We start from the raw sequence: 20,730 nt of genomic DNA, 5'->3' as shown, positions 1-20,730 counted from the left end.
CAGTACACATGCACCATAAAGGATGAATAGAGCCTAAACCCAAATAAGCCAATGAAAGGATTCCTACTGGCTTTAATGGGCTCTGGCTCAGACCCTGAATCTTTCTGTGCCTCTCAGTTTCCCATCTGTAAAATGGGGATAACGTTACTTCCTTTCTCCCACTTTTTGTCCCTCTTGTCTATTTAAACTGTAAACTCTTTGGAGCAGGGCTGTCTCTTGCAATATGTTTGTACAGCACCAAGCACAGTGGGGCCTCAATCTCAATTGGGAACTTAAGGTGCAACTGTCACTGTTTCTGGCATCTGACTCCAACACTGATTCACTGTTTGATCATCAAGAAGTCACTTGATTTCTTTGTACCTCTGTTACCCCAGCAATAAAACAGGGATATTGAAACCTATACACCTTTGTAAAATACTTTGAGATCTATAGATGAAAAGGTGCTATATGAGTGCAAGGTATTATCAAAGAATATGCTGCCTTGACGTACAGCTGTGGATTTTCTAGAGAGGTACAGACCAGCTGATGAATTGTGATTAAGCCTTTCACCCTTGCAGTTGAGGCCAGATTGCAAATCTGTTTTCATTAGCAGATAAAAGAGGTATTGCACTGCAGGATGGGATCAAGTGCTGCATTAAGTAAAAAAACTGTAAAGAAACTTGCATTGCATGTGCAGGGACCAACGTGACATTAGTCTGTCATGGAAAAGCACAGGTTACTTTCTGAAAATCATTATCTACATTAGACATACTTGACTTACAGTTCCCACCTCTACAATCATTACTGCAGCCCCAATTGGGGCATCAGTAGTGTTGGTAGGATGCTGGCAGCCAGCAGTGTTTTCACCATCAGTGACAGCAACAGTAAGCATTTTCAGGAAAAGAGGCTAGTCTAGATTTCCCCTGTTAGGAACTTTACCCTTGTATACCAGGGCTGGATTTGGCCCAATATTGCAATGCAGATACATGCAATTCTATTCTATAAAGGTTCTTATACTGCGCTCATCACCATAGTAGCTGAGTGCCTTCTGGGAGTGCATTAAACAACATGACTACATATCTCTCTTGTATTGTTTGTTCTCTCATCCCCTCCCCAGAGGCACAAAGCTGCCAGCATTGTGTCACCTTCCTTTCTTTGGGTAACATTCAAGTAAAACGAAACTTAGTTTCAATGGGGTAATTTTTTTGACTTGCAACATCAGTCTCCATGATCTCAGTCAATAATTATTTTGTATAACCAGCCAGTGAGAAATATATTTTCAGGAAGCTGGCTATATAACAGATTCTGGGAAAACATAAGGGAAAGAACCTATCTTTTGAGGATCCAGATTCTGTGAAAGCAGCTCAAGATTGACATGGCCAAAGCTCACAAGGGAGCGCACCAAAGGAATTAGACAGTATGATCCTGTCTCATCTGGAATTTAGGATCATTGAAACTAAGAAGTCCAAACTACTCACCCAGAATGGAATACTAGGTATTTTGTAGAATTGCAATGGCAACAAGTTATGTAGTATCTGCATAAAGAATCATAGACATGTAGGGCTGGAAGGGACCTTGAGAGATCATCTAGTCCTGCCCCCTGCAATGAGCCAGGACCAAACATAGACCATCCCTAAAAGGTGTATGTCTAGCCTGTTCTTAAAAACCTCCAATGACAGGGATTACAGAACCTCCCTTGGAAGACTGCCCCAGTACATATCTATCCCTATAGTTAAAGTTTTTCCTAATATCTAACCTAAATATTCCTTGCTGCAGATTAAACCTACCTTGTCCTACCTTCAGTGGACGTGGAGAACAAGTGATCACTGGCCTCTTTGTAACAGCCCTGAACATATTTGAGGACTGTTAGGTCCCCTCTCAGTCTTCTTTGCTTAGGGATACACAAGCCCAGTTTTTTCCACCTTTCCTCATAGGTCAGGTTTTCTAAGCCTTTTATCATTGTTGTTACTCTTCTCTGGACTCACAACCTATTTGTCCACATCTTTTCTAAAGCGTGGTGACCAGAACTGGACACAGTACTCCTGCTGAGGCCAAGTAGAGAGGGACAATTATCTCCCATGTCTTATCAACACTCCTGTTAATACACACCAGAATATTCATCTTTTTTCACAACTGTGTCATGTTGTTAACTCATACGATTTAATTTGTGATACAATCTAACCCTCCAGATCCTTTTCAGCAGTACTATCACCTAGCCAGTTATTCCCCATTTTACAATTGTGCATTTGATTTTTTTTTCTTCCTAAGTGAAGTACTTTTCACTTGTCTTCATTGAATATCATCTGGTTGGTTTCAGACCAATTCTCCAATTTGTCAAGGTCATTTTGAATTCTAACCCTGTCCTCCAAAACACTAGCAACCCCTCCAAACTTGGTGTCTTCTGCAAATTTTATAAGCATACTCTTCACTCCATTATCTAAGTCACTAAAGAAAATACTGACTTTTGCTGGACCTAGGGCAGACCCCTGTGGGACCTTACAACATACATCACCCAGTTTGACCGCAAACCATTGATAACTACTCTTCTGCTCTTTGAGCACAGAATTTCAAGCAGCTGTCCACCTACTTTATGGTAATTTCACCTAGATCACATTTCCCTTGTTTGCTTATGAGAATGTCATGTGGGACTGTGTCAAAAACCTCACTAAAATCAAGATATATCACATCTACAGCTTTACCCCTAGCCACTAAGCCAGTAAGCCTGTCAAAGAAGGAAATTAGGTTGGTTTGGCATGAGTTATTCTGGACAAATTCAGGTTGGCTATTCCTTATAACCCTATTACCCACTTGGTGCTAACCATTTGATTGTTTAATAATTTGTTCCAGTATCTTTCCACATTTTGAAATTAGGACAACTGGTCTATAATTCAATTTCTTTTTAAAGATAGGTACTATGTTTGTCCTTCTCCAGTCCTCTAGGACCTTACCCATCCTCCATGAATTCTCAAAGATAATCACTAATGGTTCTGAGATTTCTTCAGCTAATTCTTTAAGTACCACAGGATGCATGTCACTAGGTCCTGCTGACTTGAATACATCTAACTTATCTAAGTATTCTTTAACCTACTTTGGCTTGCATTCCTTCCCCCTTGTTGTTAATATTACTTGTGTTAAGTATCTGGTCACAATTTACCTTTTGAGTGAGTACTGAAGCAAAATAAGCATTAAGTGCCACTGCTTTCTTGATGTCATCAGTTATTAGCTCTTCTTCTCCTCTAAGTAGAGATCCTACACTTTCCTTCATCTTTCTCTTGCTCCTAATGTATTTAAAGAACCTCTTCTTCTTGCCTTTTATGTCCCTTGCTAGATGTAACTCATTTTGTACCTTAGCCTTTCTGATTGTGTCCCTACATGTTTGTACTATTTTTGTACTCCTCCTTAGCAATTTGTCCATGTTTCCACTTTTTATAGGATTCTTTTTTGATTTTCAGTTCATTAAAGAGCTCCTGATGGAGCCATACTAACCTCTTACTATTCGTCCTATTTAAAACAAAAAACAAAAAGCATCAGGATAGTTTGCTGTTGCTCCTTTAGTATTGTCTCTTTGAGAAATTGCCAGATCTCCTGAACTCCTTTATCCCTTAGATTTTCTTCCCATGGGACCTTACCTACCAGCTCTCCAAGTTTGTTAAAGTCTGCATTTTTGAAGTCCATTGTCCTTATTTTGAAGCTCTCACTCCTCCCTTTCCTAATCATGAAATCTATCATTTCAAGATCACTTTCACACAAATTGCCTTCAACCTTCAGATCTGCAACAAATTCCTCCCTATATTTTTAAATATAAACATAAAAAGCATTTAAAAATTGTGTTAAAAGAATGTTATTTAGGTTGCCGAGTCAAGAACTAGAAAAGTTAAGAATGCCAGAGTTATGGTTGCTCAAGCAACCTTAATTCTGCCCCCTTGTGCATTCATCCTGTGCCCTGAATGAGGCCGGGGTCTTGTGGAAAAACTAGTGTGTGATCATGTAATTAAATACTATATCATAGTACACATGCACAAAGTGGCAAGGAGAATATTGGAGATTACTTTGTTAATAGCTTTTTGTATGTGGTATTGTAGGTGTAACAACTGGCTGAATACTAGTTTTCTCAATTTCCATTTCTATTTACACTGTATCCACATTAATGTGGCAAGGCCCAGTGAGGAGTGGTGAAGTCTGCTGACTAATATTCTCTGGGGGCACAGAGGAGCACCAGTATCACCAGCTGCTTCAGGGATGGACCGGGAGGTGATATGGTGGTCCCCATTGTCTTGCTGATACCATGCAATCAACCCCAACATCGCTGCCCTCAGCACAGCAGCACATTGTGATTGGTTTATGCAGTTTATGAAAGTGAAAACCCAGAAATCCATTTGCAATGCAGTTTACCCAGTTCCCACTGCATTTTTCCATATCCTACTTATGCAATACGGGAAAGCCGGATAGAGTCCCCAAAAATTAACGTCAGAAGGCTTTTCTGCATTGTAGTTCAGCACCAGAATGAATCATAGCCATTTGTCAGAGTGATACTTATAGCACTGCTCTAGTTGTGTGTTAGATTTTCCTTTAAAAATCCAGGGTTTTTATTATAACTCAGCTATTTTAAATTCACGTGTGGCTGAAAGGACCTACCTTCTTAGAACAGATATGGTGTTTGTTTGTTTGTTTGTTTTGCCTCATTATTAACCAGCTCTTAAATGCAAATTCACAGGGGGAAAAACAAAAAACGAAAGTAGGATTTGTCTGCTTTTTAAGCCAGCATCGCTAGTTCAAAACTAGCTGAGTTATGCAACCATCCTTTAGCAAGAGGTTAGCCCCAACCAACAGGATGATATTACTACAATTCAGAAACCATATTTGAAAATAGTCCAAGCTGTTTAATTCTCAAAAATACATATGTTGTTGTTCATGATCAGTTAATACTTTTGATATTCTGTGTTTGACTGTGTACTGCCTTTAACCTTGATTATTTCTTGGGCAAAGCTGAATGCCTCATGAAGTCCCGCTGACTTCAACAGGACTTTGTATTTTATTGCAACATTGCATAGTAAACATTGCTACATGTTGATATGCTGCTCATTTTGCTGGAATCTTGCATGTTATTCTTAATGCACCAAATTCTGGCTGATGGAATAGCTTGTATCAATGTGTAACATTCCTAACATGCCAAAGTCCAGCAAAAGATTGGCGTTATGGTGGCACAATGGAAGAGCCATGGTAAGGCATCTCAGTAATCCAGCAGCCAGATACACCGATGCACACATCTCACTGCAGCAGCTACTGTGGTATGTGTAATTATGTTTGTTGTTTTCAGAGGCACAATGAAGTCCCTGCTGACTGATATTTCTAAGTTATATACAGTTTTTAAGTCATACTGCTCAATGATATTTTTAGAGATGGGTCAGGACTTAAAATCTGGATCCAAACCTCAATGGGCCAGACTCAAATCCTGAAGCTGGCCGCCCTCAAACTTTGCAGCTCAGGCCTATCTCCAAATAGTTATAAGCCTGTTTTCTATCATTATCAAGGGAGGTTTGGGTCAAGTTTCAGTAATTTCTGTTTCCTATAGAGAAAGCTCCAGCAATCCACCATGCTGATTCCCTGTTCCTCCTTTCAGTCATCCTAACAATGATAGGAACCAACAACAAATGGGTCTGGAACTCTTCGTCCCACTGTGTGTGTGGCCCTGTCTGAGTGACGATTCAGAGATCTTACACTGCACACAGGGGACATGAAAAAGGGCAGAATCAAAACAGGACTGCCAGCAGTCACTGCCAGCATGTGCCTAACTTCCTTCTGCAAGTGACTTGATCCCACTTTCACACACACTTTCAAACTATCATCCAGAACTCTGCCAGAGTGACCTGACCCCGTTATCCACAGCTACCCAACCCAGCGACAGACATCCCTCCCTTTGAAATACATTCCAATACCAGTCCTCTAATTGCAGCTGCCAAAGCCACCTCCCAAAATTGTACACATCATGGAAAAATGGCAAAAGAAGTGAAAATCCAGAAGACGGGCAAATTCAGTTTCCATTACTTCTGATATGCTATGACACTGAGGGTATGTCTTGTATAGTATACCCAGACCCGTGCACTCGTGCTTGCTAACCCGTTCATTCCAAGCCCTCCTTTGAGTGTCCACACTGCATTGTTATGCACGTCTTATACCTATGCTGGCACATCCATACTGTGGTACACTGACACATTTCAGACATATATCCCAGGGTTCTTAGAGCCATAGGTAGCTGTGACCACTTTAGGGCTTGGTTCATAGTGTATTGTGAGAGAACTTGTCTGTCCATCTTGTGACACTTGACCAGAAGTGTTCTTAGCCCACCAAAACAGCCAGATGAGCCATTTTGGGTCTACTCATTCCCTGCAACCAGATCCAGCCATATGGGTCAGTCCAGCACAAGTGGAAGACCTTTCCCTGCTTGCAGTTTCACTATTTCAGGATTCAGGCAGAACATCTGCGAGATGCTGGTGGATGTTTCAGCTGCAGTATCTGTGCTATAGAAAGCAGCTCTCAGAGAGGGACACAGCCATGGCATCCACACCATGATGGATGCAGCTGATGCCTGCTGCCATCACTGCATATTCCCCACGTGGAGCCTGGTGCTTCTGGAGCAGAGCCACAAGCACAGGCTGGTGGATCACGTTATCATGCAGACCTGGGATGACCAGTAGCGGCTCAAGAACTTTTCTATGAAGAAGTCGATGTTCCTGACCGTGTATAGGCAACTTGCACATACTCTCCAGCACCAGGACACATGAATGCTCATCTATCTGGAAGTTGGCTGCCCCAGACTGCTATTGGTTCAGGACTAACCAGGTTGGTGTTGGCAAGTCATTTCTGGGGGCTGTGGTTGTGGAGGTTTGTAAGGCAATCAGGCCTGTTGTTTACCCAAAGATGATTGGCATAAACAGTATTCTTGACATAATCACCAGCTTTGAGAGAAAGGGCTTCCCAAACTGCTTTGGGGCTATTGATGGGACTCGCCAGCCCATTGTTTGTCGTCCATAAGGAGCAAATGAGTACATAAACCGAAAAGGGTAGTACTCCACTTCTATGCAGGCACCTGTGGACCACAGAGACAGTTTCATATGGAACATACTGGCAGGGTGCATAATGCCAGAGTTTTTCGGACATCAGGACTTTGTCTTCATGGACAAGTAGGGAACTTATTCCCTTCAGATGACATTATTATACATGGAGTCTCTGTCCCCACTCTTATCCTAGGGGAGCTCACATATCCCTTTCTGCCATGGCCTATGAAACCGTACCCTGATTTCAGAGGACCTGACAAAAGAAGGGTCAGATACATTCTCAGTAGCTAAAGGATGGTGGTGAAATGCGCATTTGCCAGATTGAAGTCAAGATAGCCCTGCCTTCAGAACCATTTGGATGCTAATTTTAGCAGTTCCTTTTGCATTACTGTGGCCTGCGGTGCACTTCAAAACATAACATCTGCAAAATTAAAGGAGAACCATTTTGCCAGGCACGGACTCAGACACTGCTAGATTGCAGGAACATTACAACCAGAAAGTGCACTTATCTTTACGGGGCGGGATAGAATCATAGACTTTAAGGTCAGAAGGGACCATTATGATCATCTAGTCTGACCTTCTGCACAACGCAGGCCACAGAATCTCACCTACCCACTCCTGTAACAAACCCCTAACCTATGTCTGAGCTATTGAAGTCCTCAACTCTTGGTTTAAAGACTTCAAGGTGCAGAGAATCCTCCAGCAAGTGTTCCATACCCCACGCTGCAGAGGAAGCGAAAAACCTCCAGGACCTCTGCCAATCTGCCCTGGAGGAAAATTCCTTCCCGACCCAAATATGGCCGTCAGCTAAACCCTGAGCATGTGGGCAAGACTCACCAGCCAGACACCCAGGAAAGAATTATCTGTAGTAACTCAGATCCCACCCCATCTAACATCCCATCACAGGCCATTGGGCATATTTACAGCTAATAATCAAAGATCAATGAATTGCCAAAATTAGGCTATCCCATCATACCATCCCCTCCATAAACTTAACAAGCTTAGTCTGGAAGCCAGATATGTCTTTTCCCCCCACAGCTCCCCTTGAAAGGCTGTTCCAGAACTTCACTCCTCTGATGGTTAGAAAACTTCATCTAATTTCAAGTCTAAACTTCCCGATGGCCAGTTTATATCCATTTGTTCTTGTGTCCACATTGGTACTGAGCTTAAATAATTCCTCTCTCTCCCTGGTATTTATCCCTCTGATATACTTATAGAGAGCTATCATATCTCCCCTCAGCCTCCTTTTGGTTAGGCTACACAAGCCAAGCTCTTTGAGTCTCCTTTCATAAGACAGGTTTTCTATTCCTCGGATCATCCTAGCAGACCTTTTCTGTACCTGTTCCAGTTTGAATTCATCCTTCTTAAACATGGGAGACCAGAACTGCACACAATATTCCAGATGAGGTCTCACCAGTGCCTTGTATAACGGTACTAATACCTCCTTATCTCTGCTGGAAATACCTCACCGGATGCATCCCAAGACCGCATTAGCTTTTTTCATGGCCATATCACATTGGCAGCTCATAGTCATCCTGTGATCAACCAATACTCCGAGATCCTTCTCCTCCTCTGTTACTTCCAAGTGATGCTTCCCCATATGCCAGGGAAATCAGGGATACCTTGTACACCCACATGAAGGGTTTGCAGTGTGCTATGCATGAGGGGAATGAGTAATGTAGCTATTACACACAAATTCTCCCACACTTATCCCACAATTTTAGGGGTCAATGAAGCTGTCATAAATATAAAGGGAAGGGTAAACACCTTTAAATCTCTCCTGGCCAGAGGAAAACCCCTTTCACCTGTAAAGGGTTAAGAAGCTAAGACAACCTCGCTGGCACCTGACCAAAATGACCAATGAGGAGACAAGATACTTTCAAAGCTGAAGGGGGGGGAAACAAAGGGTTCTCTCTGTCTGTGTGTTGCTTTTGCCGGGACCAAAGCAGGAATGCAGGTCAGAACTCCTGTAAAAAGTCAGTAAGCAATCTAGTTAGATATGCGTTAGATTCTGTTTTGTTTAAATGGCTGATAAAATAAGTTGTGCTGAATGGAATGTATATTCCTGTTTTTGTATCTTTTTGTAACTTAAGGTTTAGCCTAGAGGGATTCTCTATGTTTTGAATCTGATTACCCTGTAAGGTATTTACCATCCTGATTTTACAGAGGTGATTCTTTTACTTTTTCTTTAATTAAAATTCTTCTTCTAAGAACCTGATTGCTTTTTTCATTGTTCTTAAGATCCAAGGGTTTGGGTCTGTGTTCACCTATGCAAATTGGTGAGGATTTTTATCAAGCCTTCCCCAGGAAAGGGGGTGTAGGGCTTGGGGGTATTTTGTGGGGGAAAGACATTTTCAAGTGGGCTCTTTCCCTGTTATATTTGTTAGATGCTTGGCGGTGGCAGCAATAAAGTCCAGGGACAAAAGGTAAAATAGTTTGTACCTTGGGGAAGTTTTAACCTGGTAAAAATAAGTTTAGGTGGTTTTTCATGCAGGTCCCCACATCTGTACCCTAGAGTTCAGAGTGGGGAAGGAACCTTGACAGAAGCTTATGAATTTAATAAAACTTGTTAATGTAGCTCAGGGATCAGCAACCTTTGGCACACGGCCTGCCAGGGTAAGCCACCTGGCAGGCCGGGCTGTTTACCTGCCACGTTCGCAGGTTCAGCCAATCGCAGCTCCCATTGGCCACGGTTCACCACTCCAGGCCAATGGAGCTGCAGGAAGTGGTGTGGGCCAAGGGATGTGCTGGTCGCCACTTCCGGCAGCCCCCATTGGCCTGGAGTGGTGAACTGCAGCCAGTGGGAGCTACAATCGGCCGAACCTGCAGACGTGGCAGGTAAACAAACCAGCTTGGCCTGCCAGGGGGCTTACCCTGGCGGGCCGTGGGCCAAAGGTTGCCGATCCCTGATGTAGCTCTGTATTCAGCTGATGTACTGCTGACATGGATTGTGATTTTTATGAATTTAATAAAGCCTGTTCTTGTAACCTTAAAACTTGTTCTTGTTTTCAAACAAAACACTTTTTTTGAAACAAGTATTTAAATCACAATTACAAATCTTATAGGCAGCCCAGCTGCCAGCAAGAGGCAAAAGACAATACAACAAAAAAAGGGCTAAATAAATACCCGAAGCAACAAAAGTGCCACAATGCCAAACTATATACAGAGCCACCGCTACATCTCACTGGTTGCAGAACTGTATGCCCCCTATGCGCCTTTTCTCCTTGCCCTTCTGAAGCATGTTGCACATGTGAGCCCCAATTGCACAGGGTGGACTGTTGCACAAGGTACATTTGATTGTTCCACAAACTGTTCATTGCTTGGGTCATGGTCCCAGAATCATCCATTAGCTGCCTAGGCTGCAGGATGTGGGAGCATGGTGGGGACTCAATGCATGAATTTCGGACAGTAGCTGGAGCCTATAGCCTGGTGGCCATGAGAGTGAGCAACCTCTCAAAAAGGTCCTTCTGCTGCATTCTGTCATCCTCCCCTCAACCTCTGGTCATGTTCCAAGAACTGTGTCGCCATTCTCTCCTCATGCTGGATTGCCTCCTTCTCCCTCTGCAACCGCCTCTCCTCCCTCTGCAGCTGTTCATCCACGCTGGCCTAAGTGTCCTGCAGCCTTTCATCTCTGATTCTTTCCCTTTTCCCACGTAAGCTGAGTTTCTGCTCCGCCAGACTCCTGATTCCTTGCTTCTTGCCCAGCAAAGGTGGAAGGGCCTGCAAGGAAAATGAAAGAGCACATTATTGTCTGACCATGAAAGAAAGATATTTCTACCCTTCCTTAGGGGCTGCGTCATGACAAGTTCATAGCTTGATACTTTTTATCACTTGGTTTTATTTTATTCATTCTTTATTCACAAGCTCCCGCAAGCCTCACTCCAAGCCCAGACACATTATGGTAAGATTAACATAATTAAAACAATTAAAATCATTTAAAATCTCCTTAATTCCCCTCCCACCTCCCCCATGGGTGAGGGGAGGTTCCTATGAAGGACCCTGTTACTAGCTTTGGCTTTACCATCCTTTCACTTGCTGCTGCCCACGCTACCATGGCAACACTAATATTTTTAGTGCACTACCTTGATGAGAGCGAGTGTGAAAATGTCTCCTCGAGCTGGGACTCACACCTCCAGCTCCAAGTGTCCCTTTAGACTCAGGTAGGGCCTTGATTACACACAGGGGGCATATGTACCATTCTGAAAGACTCCGCTGTGTGTCTAGTGGAATTCCCCATTATAGCACTGAAAATGGTAGAACCTTTCAAAGCAGTAAAGACTTGCCTGTGTGTGCTCTGAGAAGAGCACAGTCTGGACACTGAGGCTCTGATTCTTCCTGCACCTTTTCAAGCCACTTACACATGTGAAATGTGACCCAAATCAGAATGGCTGTATTTTATAGCACAGATATAAACGACTGCACAGGGGGCAAAGGAGTGGAGAATCAGGCCCTAATTGTCACCTCTCCCTCTTGTAAGAGCTCTGCAGGGTCACAGAAACATCAGAGCAACTTGCAATAGGGCTTTTTGGCAGGGGACTTTGAACTTCAGACCTTCAAACTGCAGCTAACTATTGGTAACTTACACTGAAGTGACACAGTTAAAGGAAAAGAGAAGGTTCATTTTAAGGAAGTAAAACTAAGGTCTGCTCAACACTATTAAAGAAGGTAGAAAATGAGAAGGAAGAGGTGAGATCAGGGAGTGGCTGTAATTTCCTTTTGGGGTTTATTTCTGAATAGGAACTTAAGCAATCACATTCAAAAGTTGGTGGGGTGTTTTTTTCCCCAGCCACCTTTACATGATTTAGCACCTTGGAGCTGAGCTGAAAACTACCAGCATCTCAAGTTCAATTTGCTTTCATTAAAATCTTAAAACTATCCACCTAAAAATCTAGCCAAACTCCTGCACACTATGCCCTCCAATAAAGAATAGTCCGATGTGATCAAAGATAGAATACCTGCTTCCACTAAATCACCTATTGTCTTCTTCTCCCTTTGCTTTCTTTTAACTGTTAAACATAAATAAAACCATCCTCAAGACACAAAATGGGCCATAGCTCCTTGGCCACGTGGCTCAGTGTATGGAAAACAGGTAAAACTTATAAAACTTATAAAAACAACCTAAGTGAGTTAGCCGCATAAGGCCCTTTGACTTTTTTCTGTATTATGATGAAAATATGAGAGGTGACAGAAGTACTATGAGATACTGGCTACAATGACAAAATAGTTACTCTGATCCATGGACCAAGCCCTGCCGTTCTTGCATCAATTCTATAGTTCATCCCGCTACAGCAAAGCATTTCTGTGCTTTACTGAAGAGGGATGGACTGAAGTCTCTGCTTAAATACTTGGCTGAAGTCAGGCCTCAGTGCTAATGCAGACAACATGGCTGTGATCTCAGTGGGATGTTGTCTGAGTTAAGCTCTAAACAGGAACTGCAGAATTTAACTCTGTATGTGCAGCAGTGTGGTGGGAGAGATTAAGGATAGATATTTTTAAAGATGAAGCAATTATTTTCTCCCCTCATCACTACTGCAATTAATTCACGCTCACAAGTGCCAGCGTCTAGGTTTCAAGAATGTTTCAATATGCCTACTGGTGCATGTCTGATCTCATAAACCCAACCAATACATAATATATTAAATGTGATATAAAGGAGTTCAATCCAGAAGCCTTTATCCAGTTAAATCTGGGAGAGGTTTTGTTTTGATGAAGAACCAATGGGTATGTCTCCACTGCAATAGAACACCTGTGGCTAGCCCAGCTCAGCTGGTGGGGCTCACAAGGTTATAAAATTGCTATGTAGATATTGAGGCTCAGGCTGGAGCCCAGGTTCTGAGACCCTCCCCACCTCCTGGGGATCTCAGAGCCTGAGCACCAGCCTTAGCACAAACATCTACATTGCAATTTTATGGGCCTGCGGCCTGAGCGCAAATCAATTATCCTGGGCCAACCACAGGTGTTTGCAGTGCAGATATACCTGTGATTTCAGAATTTGGCCCAAGGATGCTAATAATTAAAGGCCAACATTTTCAAACATGGCTGCCAAAAGTTAGGCACTTACATCTTTATGTAGACATAAATAAAAGGGGCCTTGTTCTAAAAGGTGGTGAGCAGCTGCAGTTCCCATTTACATCCTTGCAGCTGCTCAGCACCTCTGAAAGCCAGGCTGTCTTTTATGTAGGTGCCTCAAACTGGGTGTTTGAAGCTGGGCTCTGAAACTCAAGTTTGAAAATTTGAGCCTACAAACTTTTTCTCTTAGAGGTTTAAGGGACTTGATTGTCACATGCACTTTTCAAGCACTGGCGTATGTGCAAAGTTGATCCATTCTAACACCTTAGTGTGCAGGAACCTGTGCAACACCCAGGGAAAAAGAGGACCAGATGTGAAGGAGAAGGTGAAAGCTTATGACACTCAACCATATTTTAACCCCTACTTTCAGAGTGGTCCAAATTCAAGTCACCACCATGGGTAGGCAAGGGCCCCCCTGGCATGCACCTTGCAAAGGGGAGTCCATGCTTGGAGACTTTTCCAGCACAAAAATGCAACAAGAGAAAAAAGGCTTGTTCAAATATTATTTTAAATTCTGTGTTCAATATAATAAAGTATTTGAACTGGCTTGAGGGTGACCATCACTGAACAGACCATTTGAAAAGTGTGAAGAATGCTGTAGTGAAGATGTGGTATAATACAGCTGCAAAGACCTCAAGATATGATACTCAGGGTTAATGATTGCACACAAAAACAGTATGTGCCCAACCTAACAATACTTTGCCTTTACAGTGGTTGCAGTTAGAATGCCTACATTTGTCAACAGTTCCACAGTGAAACTAGATTTAACACAGCTCCCACTGGCCACTTCAGGAAAAGCTATCAATGATAAATGGCAAATGTTGACTTTTAATGGCTTTTACTACAGGTACTATTTTTCACCCAAAGATATCAGAACACTTTGCAAAAAGGGATAAGCAGTATTAGCTCCCTGTTATATATGCCCAGGGTCACACAGAAAATCTGGGGCAGAGATGACACCCAGCCAGGAGCTTCATCCATTGGACTACAGCTCTACCTGATGAAAGGGAACTACTTGCTCAAAACACGTTTTTTATGTTGTCCCTTATAGGGCAGTCTATAGAATAACAACTCTAGTACAAAATTTTAAACCCACCTGTAGAATTTTGTCACAGGGATATGATTCCTTATTACATTCTATAGGCAAGTTTAAAATTCTATAGAAAGGAGATCATTCTCTATTAAACTCTATGGGTTTTTAGAATAATCCTATTTAACTTTTATAGAAACCCTACTTGTTTCAACCCTAGAAAATTCCGTAGGATTTTTCCTCAAGGCTATCACAGAAATATTATGTCTTACTTATTCATTTCAGTCTTCTTACAATTACGACAAGTTTATCACAAACAGAAATACTTTTCCCTACCCCTTCTCTGGGGCACTGTCTTACTACGCTGGCTCCTAGTTGCCAGTCCTTCCCCAGGCAGCTGTTTACTAAGGGTTTGTCTACACTACAAAATTAAGTCAACTTTATCTAATTCGACCTCGAGCCTCCAAATTAATGAAGTTGATTGTGCGTGGCCACACCATGCTCATTGTCTCAGTGGAGTGCATCCTCACTAGCAACGCATGCACTGATGCACAAAGCAGACACCACCTGGAGGCGAATTAAGTCGAATTATACAGTACTGCATCTGCACTACCTCACAGTCGACCCATGAAAATCGAGCTAAGCGCTACACCTCTCGCAGAGGTGGATTACAGAAGTCGACATTAGAGGCAACTTAGGTTGGCGTAAAAGACCTGGTAGTGCAGACACCTACATTAACAGGTCGACTTAAGGCGTCTTCCTTCAACCTAACGTTTTAGTGTAGTCCAGGCCTAAGCTTCTTTCCCTAGAGGGAGGCAGGACAGCCTGGCAATCTGGCAAGTTCTTGTTGGAGCTTATGTCTCACCTCACCCCTCCCTTCTCACACCAAAAGAGGGATTTTTAAAAGTCCCTGCCAGCCTTTAACCAGCCTCAGGTGTCTCTAGTTAACATGAGGTAACCTTTTATTGCTCATAGGCAACAGGGCCTTCACCATTCTAGGGCTGATCTATCCGCCCACTTCCCGGAATCCGACAGGACCACTCTCTTATGTCTGTCAGGATTTGTCACAAATAATATAATGCATATTCATTTCTATCCTCTGAACACTGACTTCAGTTGAATTACACAAGGTCAGAACTGGACCTCTCGGTTGCACAACTGACATTAAAACCGCATATTGCAGTTGAGTCACACTGCATAAATGTCATAACAGTCGCTAGACCATATAGGCTGACTGTTGGAGTTCTGAACCAACATTCAGTTTACCTTTTATAATGGAGCTTTTGCTTGCACAGTAGGACTTGTAGATATCTCATTGAGAAGACCCTGACTGAGACAGTTTTGGGGAGTTTTTATGTCAATACCAAATAAGGCGCAATTGTTGACTGAAAGACCACACACTGCAATTGTCTGCAGAGTGAAAAGTCCCAAAGTAATTCTTTCATCTGGTAAATGAGAGAAAAGGTAAAACCAAAATGAAACTTTAAAAGGCAGTTGAAGGCGGGAAAGTTCTGAAAAAAAGCAAACCTTTGGCTCTGTTTGCAAACCTCAGGCAGGATATTACTGAACCAGGGAATGTTTCAGAGAGTTGCAGCTAAAGTCCATTTTTATACCCTATATAATCATCATCTCTGGTCAGTTGTACCAAATCTGAGACCAAATAAAACATACACAACACACACATTGTGATTTTTATTTGACTAAACGTATGCAACCATAACTTCATCTGTGTCAGAGTTCCGGATGGTGCGTTAAAGCCACCTTTGTGCTCCCTCAATCTCTGGAGCTATCAGAGACTGATTCCCCTAGTGTAACATAGAGCAAAATCAGTGATGCCCCAGATTCTGTCAGTTTGTAATGTTCCCAATGGGGCTGTTACACTAGCTGAGGATCAGTGCAGTGCACTACAGCATCCCCCTTTCCCACTCCCAGCATGCCCCCAAGCAGGGGTGTCATAAATATAAAGGGAAGGGTAAACCCTTTTGAAATCCCTCCTGGCCAGGGGAAAACTCCTCTCACCTGTAAAGGGTTAAGAAGCTAAAGGTAACCTCGCTGGCACCTGACCAAAATGACCAATGAGGAGACAAGATACTTTCAAAAGCTGGGAGGAGGGAGAGAAACAAAGGGTCTGTGTGTCTGTCTATATGCTGTTTCTGCCGGGGATAGACCAGGAATGGAGTCTTAGAACTTTTCGTAAGTAATCTAGCTAGGTATGTGTTAGATTATGATTTCTTTAAATGGCTGAGAAAAGAATTGTGCTGAATAGAATAACTATTTCTGTCTGTGTATCTTTTTTGTAACTTAAGTTTTTGCCTAGAGGGATTCTCTATGTTTTGAATCTAATTACCCTGTAAGGTATCTACCATCCTGATTTTACAGAGGTGATTTCTTTACTTCTATTTACTTCTATTTCTATTAAAAGTCTTCTTGTAAGAAAACTGAATGCTTTTTCATTGTTCTCAGATCCAAGGGTTTGGGTCTGTGGTCACCTATGCAAATTGGTGAGGCTTTTTATCCAACATTTCCCAGGAAAGGGAGGGTGCAAGTGTTGGGAGGATTGTTCATTGTTCTTAAGATCTAAGGGTCTGTAGTCACCTAGGCAAATTGGTGAGGCTTTTTACCAAACCTTGTCCAGGAAGTGGGGTGCAAGGTTTTGGGAAGTATTTGGGGGGAAAGACATTTCCAAACAGCTCTTCCCCAGTAACCAGTATTTGTTTGGTGGTGGTAGCGGCCAATCCAAGGGCAAAGGGTGGAATATTTTGGGGTAAAGGTATTCTCACATGCCCCAGAGCAGAGGCCAGCATCTGTCCTATAATGAGAATCTGCTTTTTAAAAATCATGTAGGGCAGTCTTATTTTAAAATGCTGACAGCAATACAAATCTGGAGTGTTTACGTAAAGCAGTAAAGCAGCAGCAGTTGCTAGTGGCAACAATATGAGACCACAATCTAATCTGGGGATATTTATTTCTAATTGTCATCTTGATTTTGATGAGTGGTAAGAGCCTCTCAGAACATTTTGTTCTGCTCTGTGTATGTGTGTGTGCAGGCACAAAAAGCGTAACTGGTCACTACATCGAAATATCTAAAAGTACTGGGCCAAATTCACCTAGGGGGAGCTTGTCTGAAGACAGTGGAGTTATGCCAGAAATAAACTGGCCTCAGCATGGGATTTGTTTGGAGGATAGGTCAGGAGGAGAGAGTATATGGGATTATAGCTCTTTCCATTTAAAATGTAGTGTTTATAAGAGCTCTGTCACGGATGGCACTGTTTGTTATCCAGGAAACTGGAACCACACAGACCATGGTAGGACAGGTTTCCCCACCCTGCCCAACAGTGGGCCTCAGTGCTGAACTCTTTTGGGAAGAAGCTAACTTAATCTCCCTCAGTAGAGTCAATTGCTGGACTCTCTCCTGAGACATTATCATCATCATGTTCCCATTACGCCTCTGGCGTTTAGGGCAGTGACGAAGCTCCTCCACTCCTGTCCGTTTCTGGCAAGGCTTTCAATGGTTCCCCAGCTGTGCCCCAGGTTTTTCAGCTTGGCTTCCACAGCTCTTCGCCATGTTGTTTTCGCTTACCTTCAGGTGTCCATCTTATTGCTACTCTGGTGATGGTACCAGTTTCCATCTGAAGCACCTGGCCAATCCATCTCCAGCGCCTCCTGGCAATGATGGTGCTCATATCCTCTTGCCTGCACTGTGTCAATAGATCTTGGTTTCAGATTGTTCTGGGCAAAAGATACGGAGGATTTTTCTGAGGCAGGCTGGATGGAATGAAGACAGTCTGGACATGTCATACTTTCTCATTCCCCAGCATTCTGCACTATAAAGTAGTGTTGAAAGCACGCAGCTGTCAAGGCTGAATCCCCACCCTGTCACTCGGAGTGCAGGAAGTGGGGGCCCATAAGGATTCTAAAAATTAATACTTGCCACTCCGGGCTTGTATTACACTCCCAAGGTTGCAGCTTTTCTCTGACCTTGGCTTGGTAAACGCTGCCACCACCCAAATGCAAAAAAACCCAACCCTTTGAACCCAGGAAGGAGCACTTGGGAATTCCTCCCTGTGGGGTAGCCTCAAGCCCCAAGCGGGGAAGAGCTGAGAAAGAAAACAAAGGAAATTAGCTGTGGCTACCAGCTAATCAAACACCACGCACAAATCTGTTAGGACACCAAAAATCCAATCCTATTCTTCAAAAAGGTAAATTTTATTAAAAACAAAAAGGAAAAAATTACATCTGGAACTTAGGCTTTTTGCTCTATTTTAAAAGAGCAATTCCAAAAATCAAGCACCCAAAATAGCTTTCTTGGGGGTTCAGCTTAAAGGTTACAAGAAAACAAAAGCATTTGGGGTTAGCACAGAAGAGATCCACAAGCCAAAATAAGAAATAAACCTGATAGCATCTAACTAAACATTCCCTATCCAAATTATTTCTTCTAGGTATGGAAAATACTTTTTCATACCTGGTTCAAACCTTACACAGCATTCCTGCTTATAGCATTGCTGCCCCGTCCCTGCAGCCCAAACAACAACAGACAAATTGAAAGTTTCTTTCCCAAATGTAAAAGTTCTAGCCTTCCCATTGGCTCTTTTGGTCCTGTGCCCACTCCTTTTCTTTTACCTGTGGGCTTGTTACCTTTACAGGTAAAGCAAGCAGAGAACAGACACCAAGAGGAATTTTACAGCTAACTGGCTGGTTGGGTGTCCAAAAGGGAGCTCCCCCTGCCCCTTCAGTTATCACAGCAGCTCTGATAAATCTTGAGTTTGGTTTTGGTGCTGTATTTTGATGATTTTCAGACTGTATTTAAGCTCCTGAAGGTGTTCCTGGCTTTATTGATTTTGTTCTGGATGTCCTGGCTTCTTCCATCATCCTGCCTGATAGTGCTGCCCAAGTATGTGAATGTTTCTATATTGGTGAGAACATAATCCTCTATCCATACTGATGATGGTGAGGCAATATTAAAGGTCATGATATCTGTCTTATTGCTGTTGATTTTCAGTCCCATTTGCTGGCTGAATGCATTGAGTCAAGTTGTTTTTTCTTGTATATGGTGTTGAGTATGTGATAGGAGAGCAACATCATCTGCGAAGTCCAGGTCTTCAAGGGATGAGAAGAGTGTCTATTTAATGCCTCTTGGCATGTCTTCTATTGTACGCTGCATTACCCAGTCGATGGCAATGTTGAAGAGGATTGCAGACATGACACACCCTGACGTACTCCTGTTGTGACTTCGAAACTGAGCTCACTGTGATCAACACTGCATGTAAAGTTGAAATAGAAGCTTTCGATTATGTTGATTATACGGAAAAGAATTCCATATGCCTGCAGGATGCACCATAAACTGGTCCTGTGAATGCTATCAATGAAGCCTTCTCGATGTCTATAAAATTTATGTAGAGTTGCCATTGCCATTCTAAGCACTGTTCTATTATGTTTCATAGAATGAAGATCTGATATGTGCATCCACAGCTTTCACTTTTCTGAGAATGCTATCAACTGCCTCTGATATATGCTGAACTCTGATCTTACGCAATACTTCGCTTGGCACAGATAAAAGCGTGATACCACGCCAGTTATTACAATCATTGAGAGTTCCTTTCTTTGGTATCTTCACTATAACCCCATTGGTCCACTCATCTGGCACTTTTTCCCTGTCCCAGACGGATGTAAATAGAGGGGCCAGGATAGATGCTGCTAATTTAGGATTTACCTTGAACAATTCTGCATTCAAGTTATCCTTGCCAGGAGCTTTCCCATTTTTTAAGGATTTGATGGCTTGAATGATCTCTTCCTTAGTTGGGGTGTCTGTGCTGATATCAAGATCTTCTTCTGCCTCCTGGATGTTTGCTTCCTCTTTTTAGGTGGCTCCCTGTTCAGCAACTCTTTGAAATGCTCTGTCAAGCACATTTCTTGTTCTTTTTCAAATGTTAGTAAGTGGCCTTGTTTGTTCCTGATGAGAGTGCTTGTTGGTGTCTGCTGTTTACCACTGATAAGCCATGTCATTTTGTAGATGGTTCCTTGTTCACCACGAGCAGCTGCATCCTCTGCTTGTGTTGCCAAATTATCAATATAATGCCGTTTGTCCACTCTCACAAGGCGTTTGACCTCCCAGTGTGCCTTGCTAACTGCTTGTGGTATTTGTCCTTTAGCTTCTGGGATTTTGTGTCTAAAACATTTTTCTTCAGGGCTTGTCTGGTTTCTATGGCGTTCCATGTGGCTCTCCTGAGACAGCCTGTGTCAATTGTGGTGATTTTTTTTAGATGTGATCACCTGTCCCCTGGAAACTAGAGCAAGACTATTCATATTATAGGCCACATTCCATGAGACTCTAACTACCCTTGAAGATTCCTTACCTGAGTATATTTTTTAAGCAATAGTCTGGTGGTGGTCGGTGGTTGCTAGGCATGGGGTAGCTTGACCCATGTTCCAGTTTAAGAATGGGTGAATTGAGATGGTGTTCCATCACCAATTTCCTGAGCCACAGAGTCCTTGCCATCTTTTCTTTTTATTAGATCTATGTGAAATATTCACAACAAAACCCCAAATTACACTGAGATTTAGTTTTGTGACAAACTCATACCAGATTTGTTCAAAGGC

This window comes from Lepidochelys olivacea (genome assembly GCF_965140295.1).
Source record: "Lepidochelys olivacea isolate rLepOli2 genome assembly, chromosome: 3".
Taxonomy (NCBI): Eukaryota; Metazoa; Chordata; order Testudines; family Cheloniidae; genus Lepidochelys; species Lepidochelys olivacea.
This window is presented reverse-complemented; position numbering follows the sequence as displayed.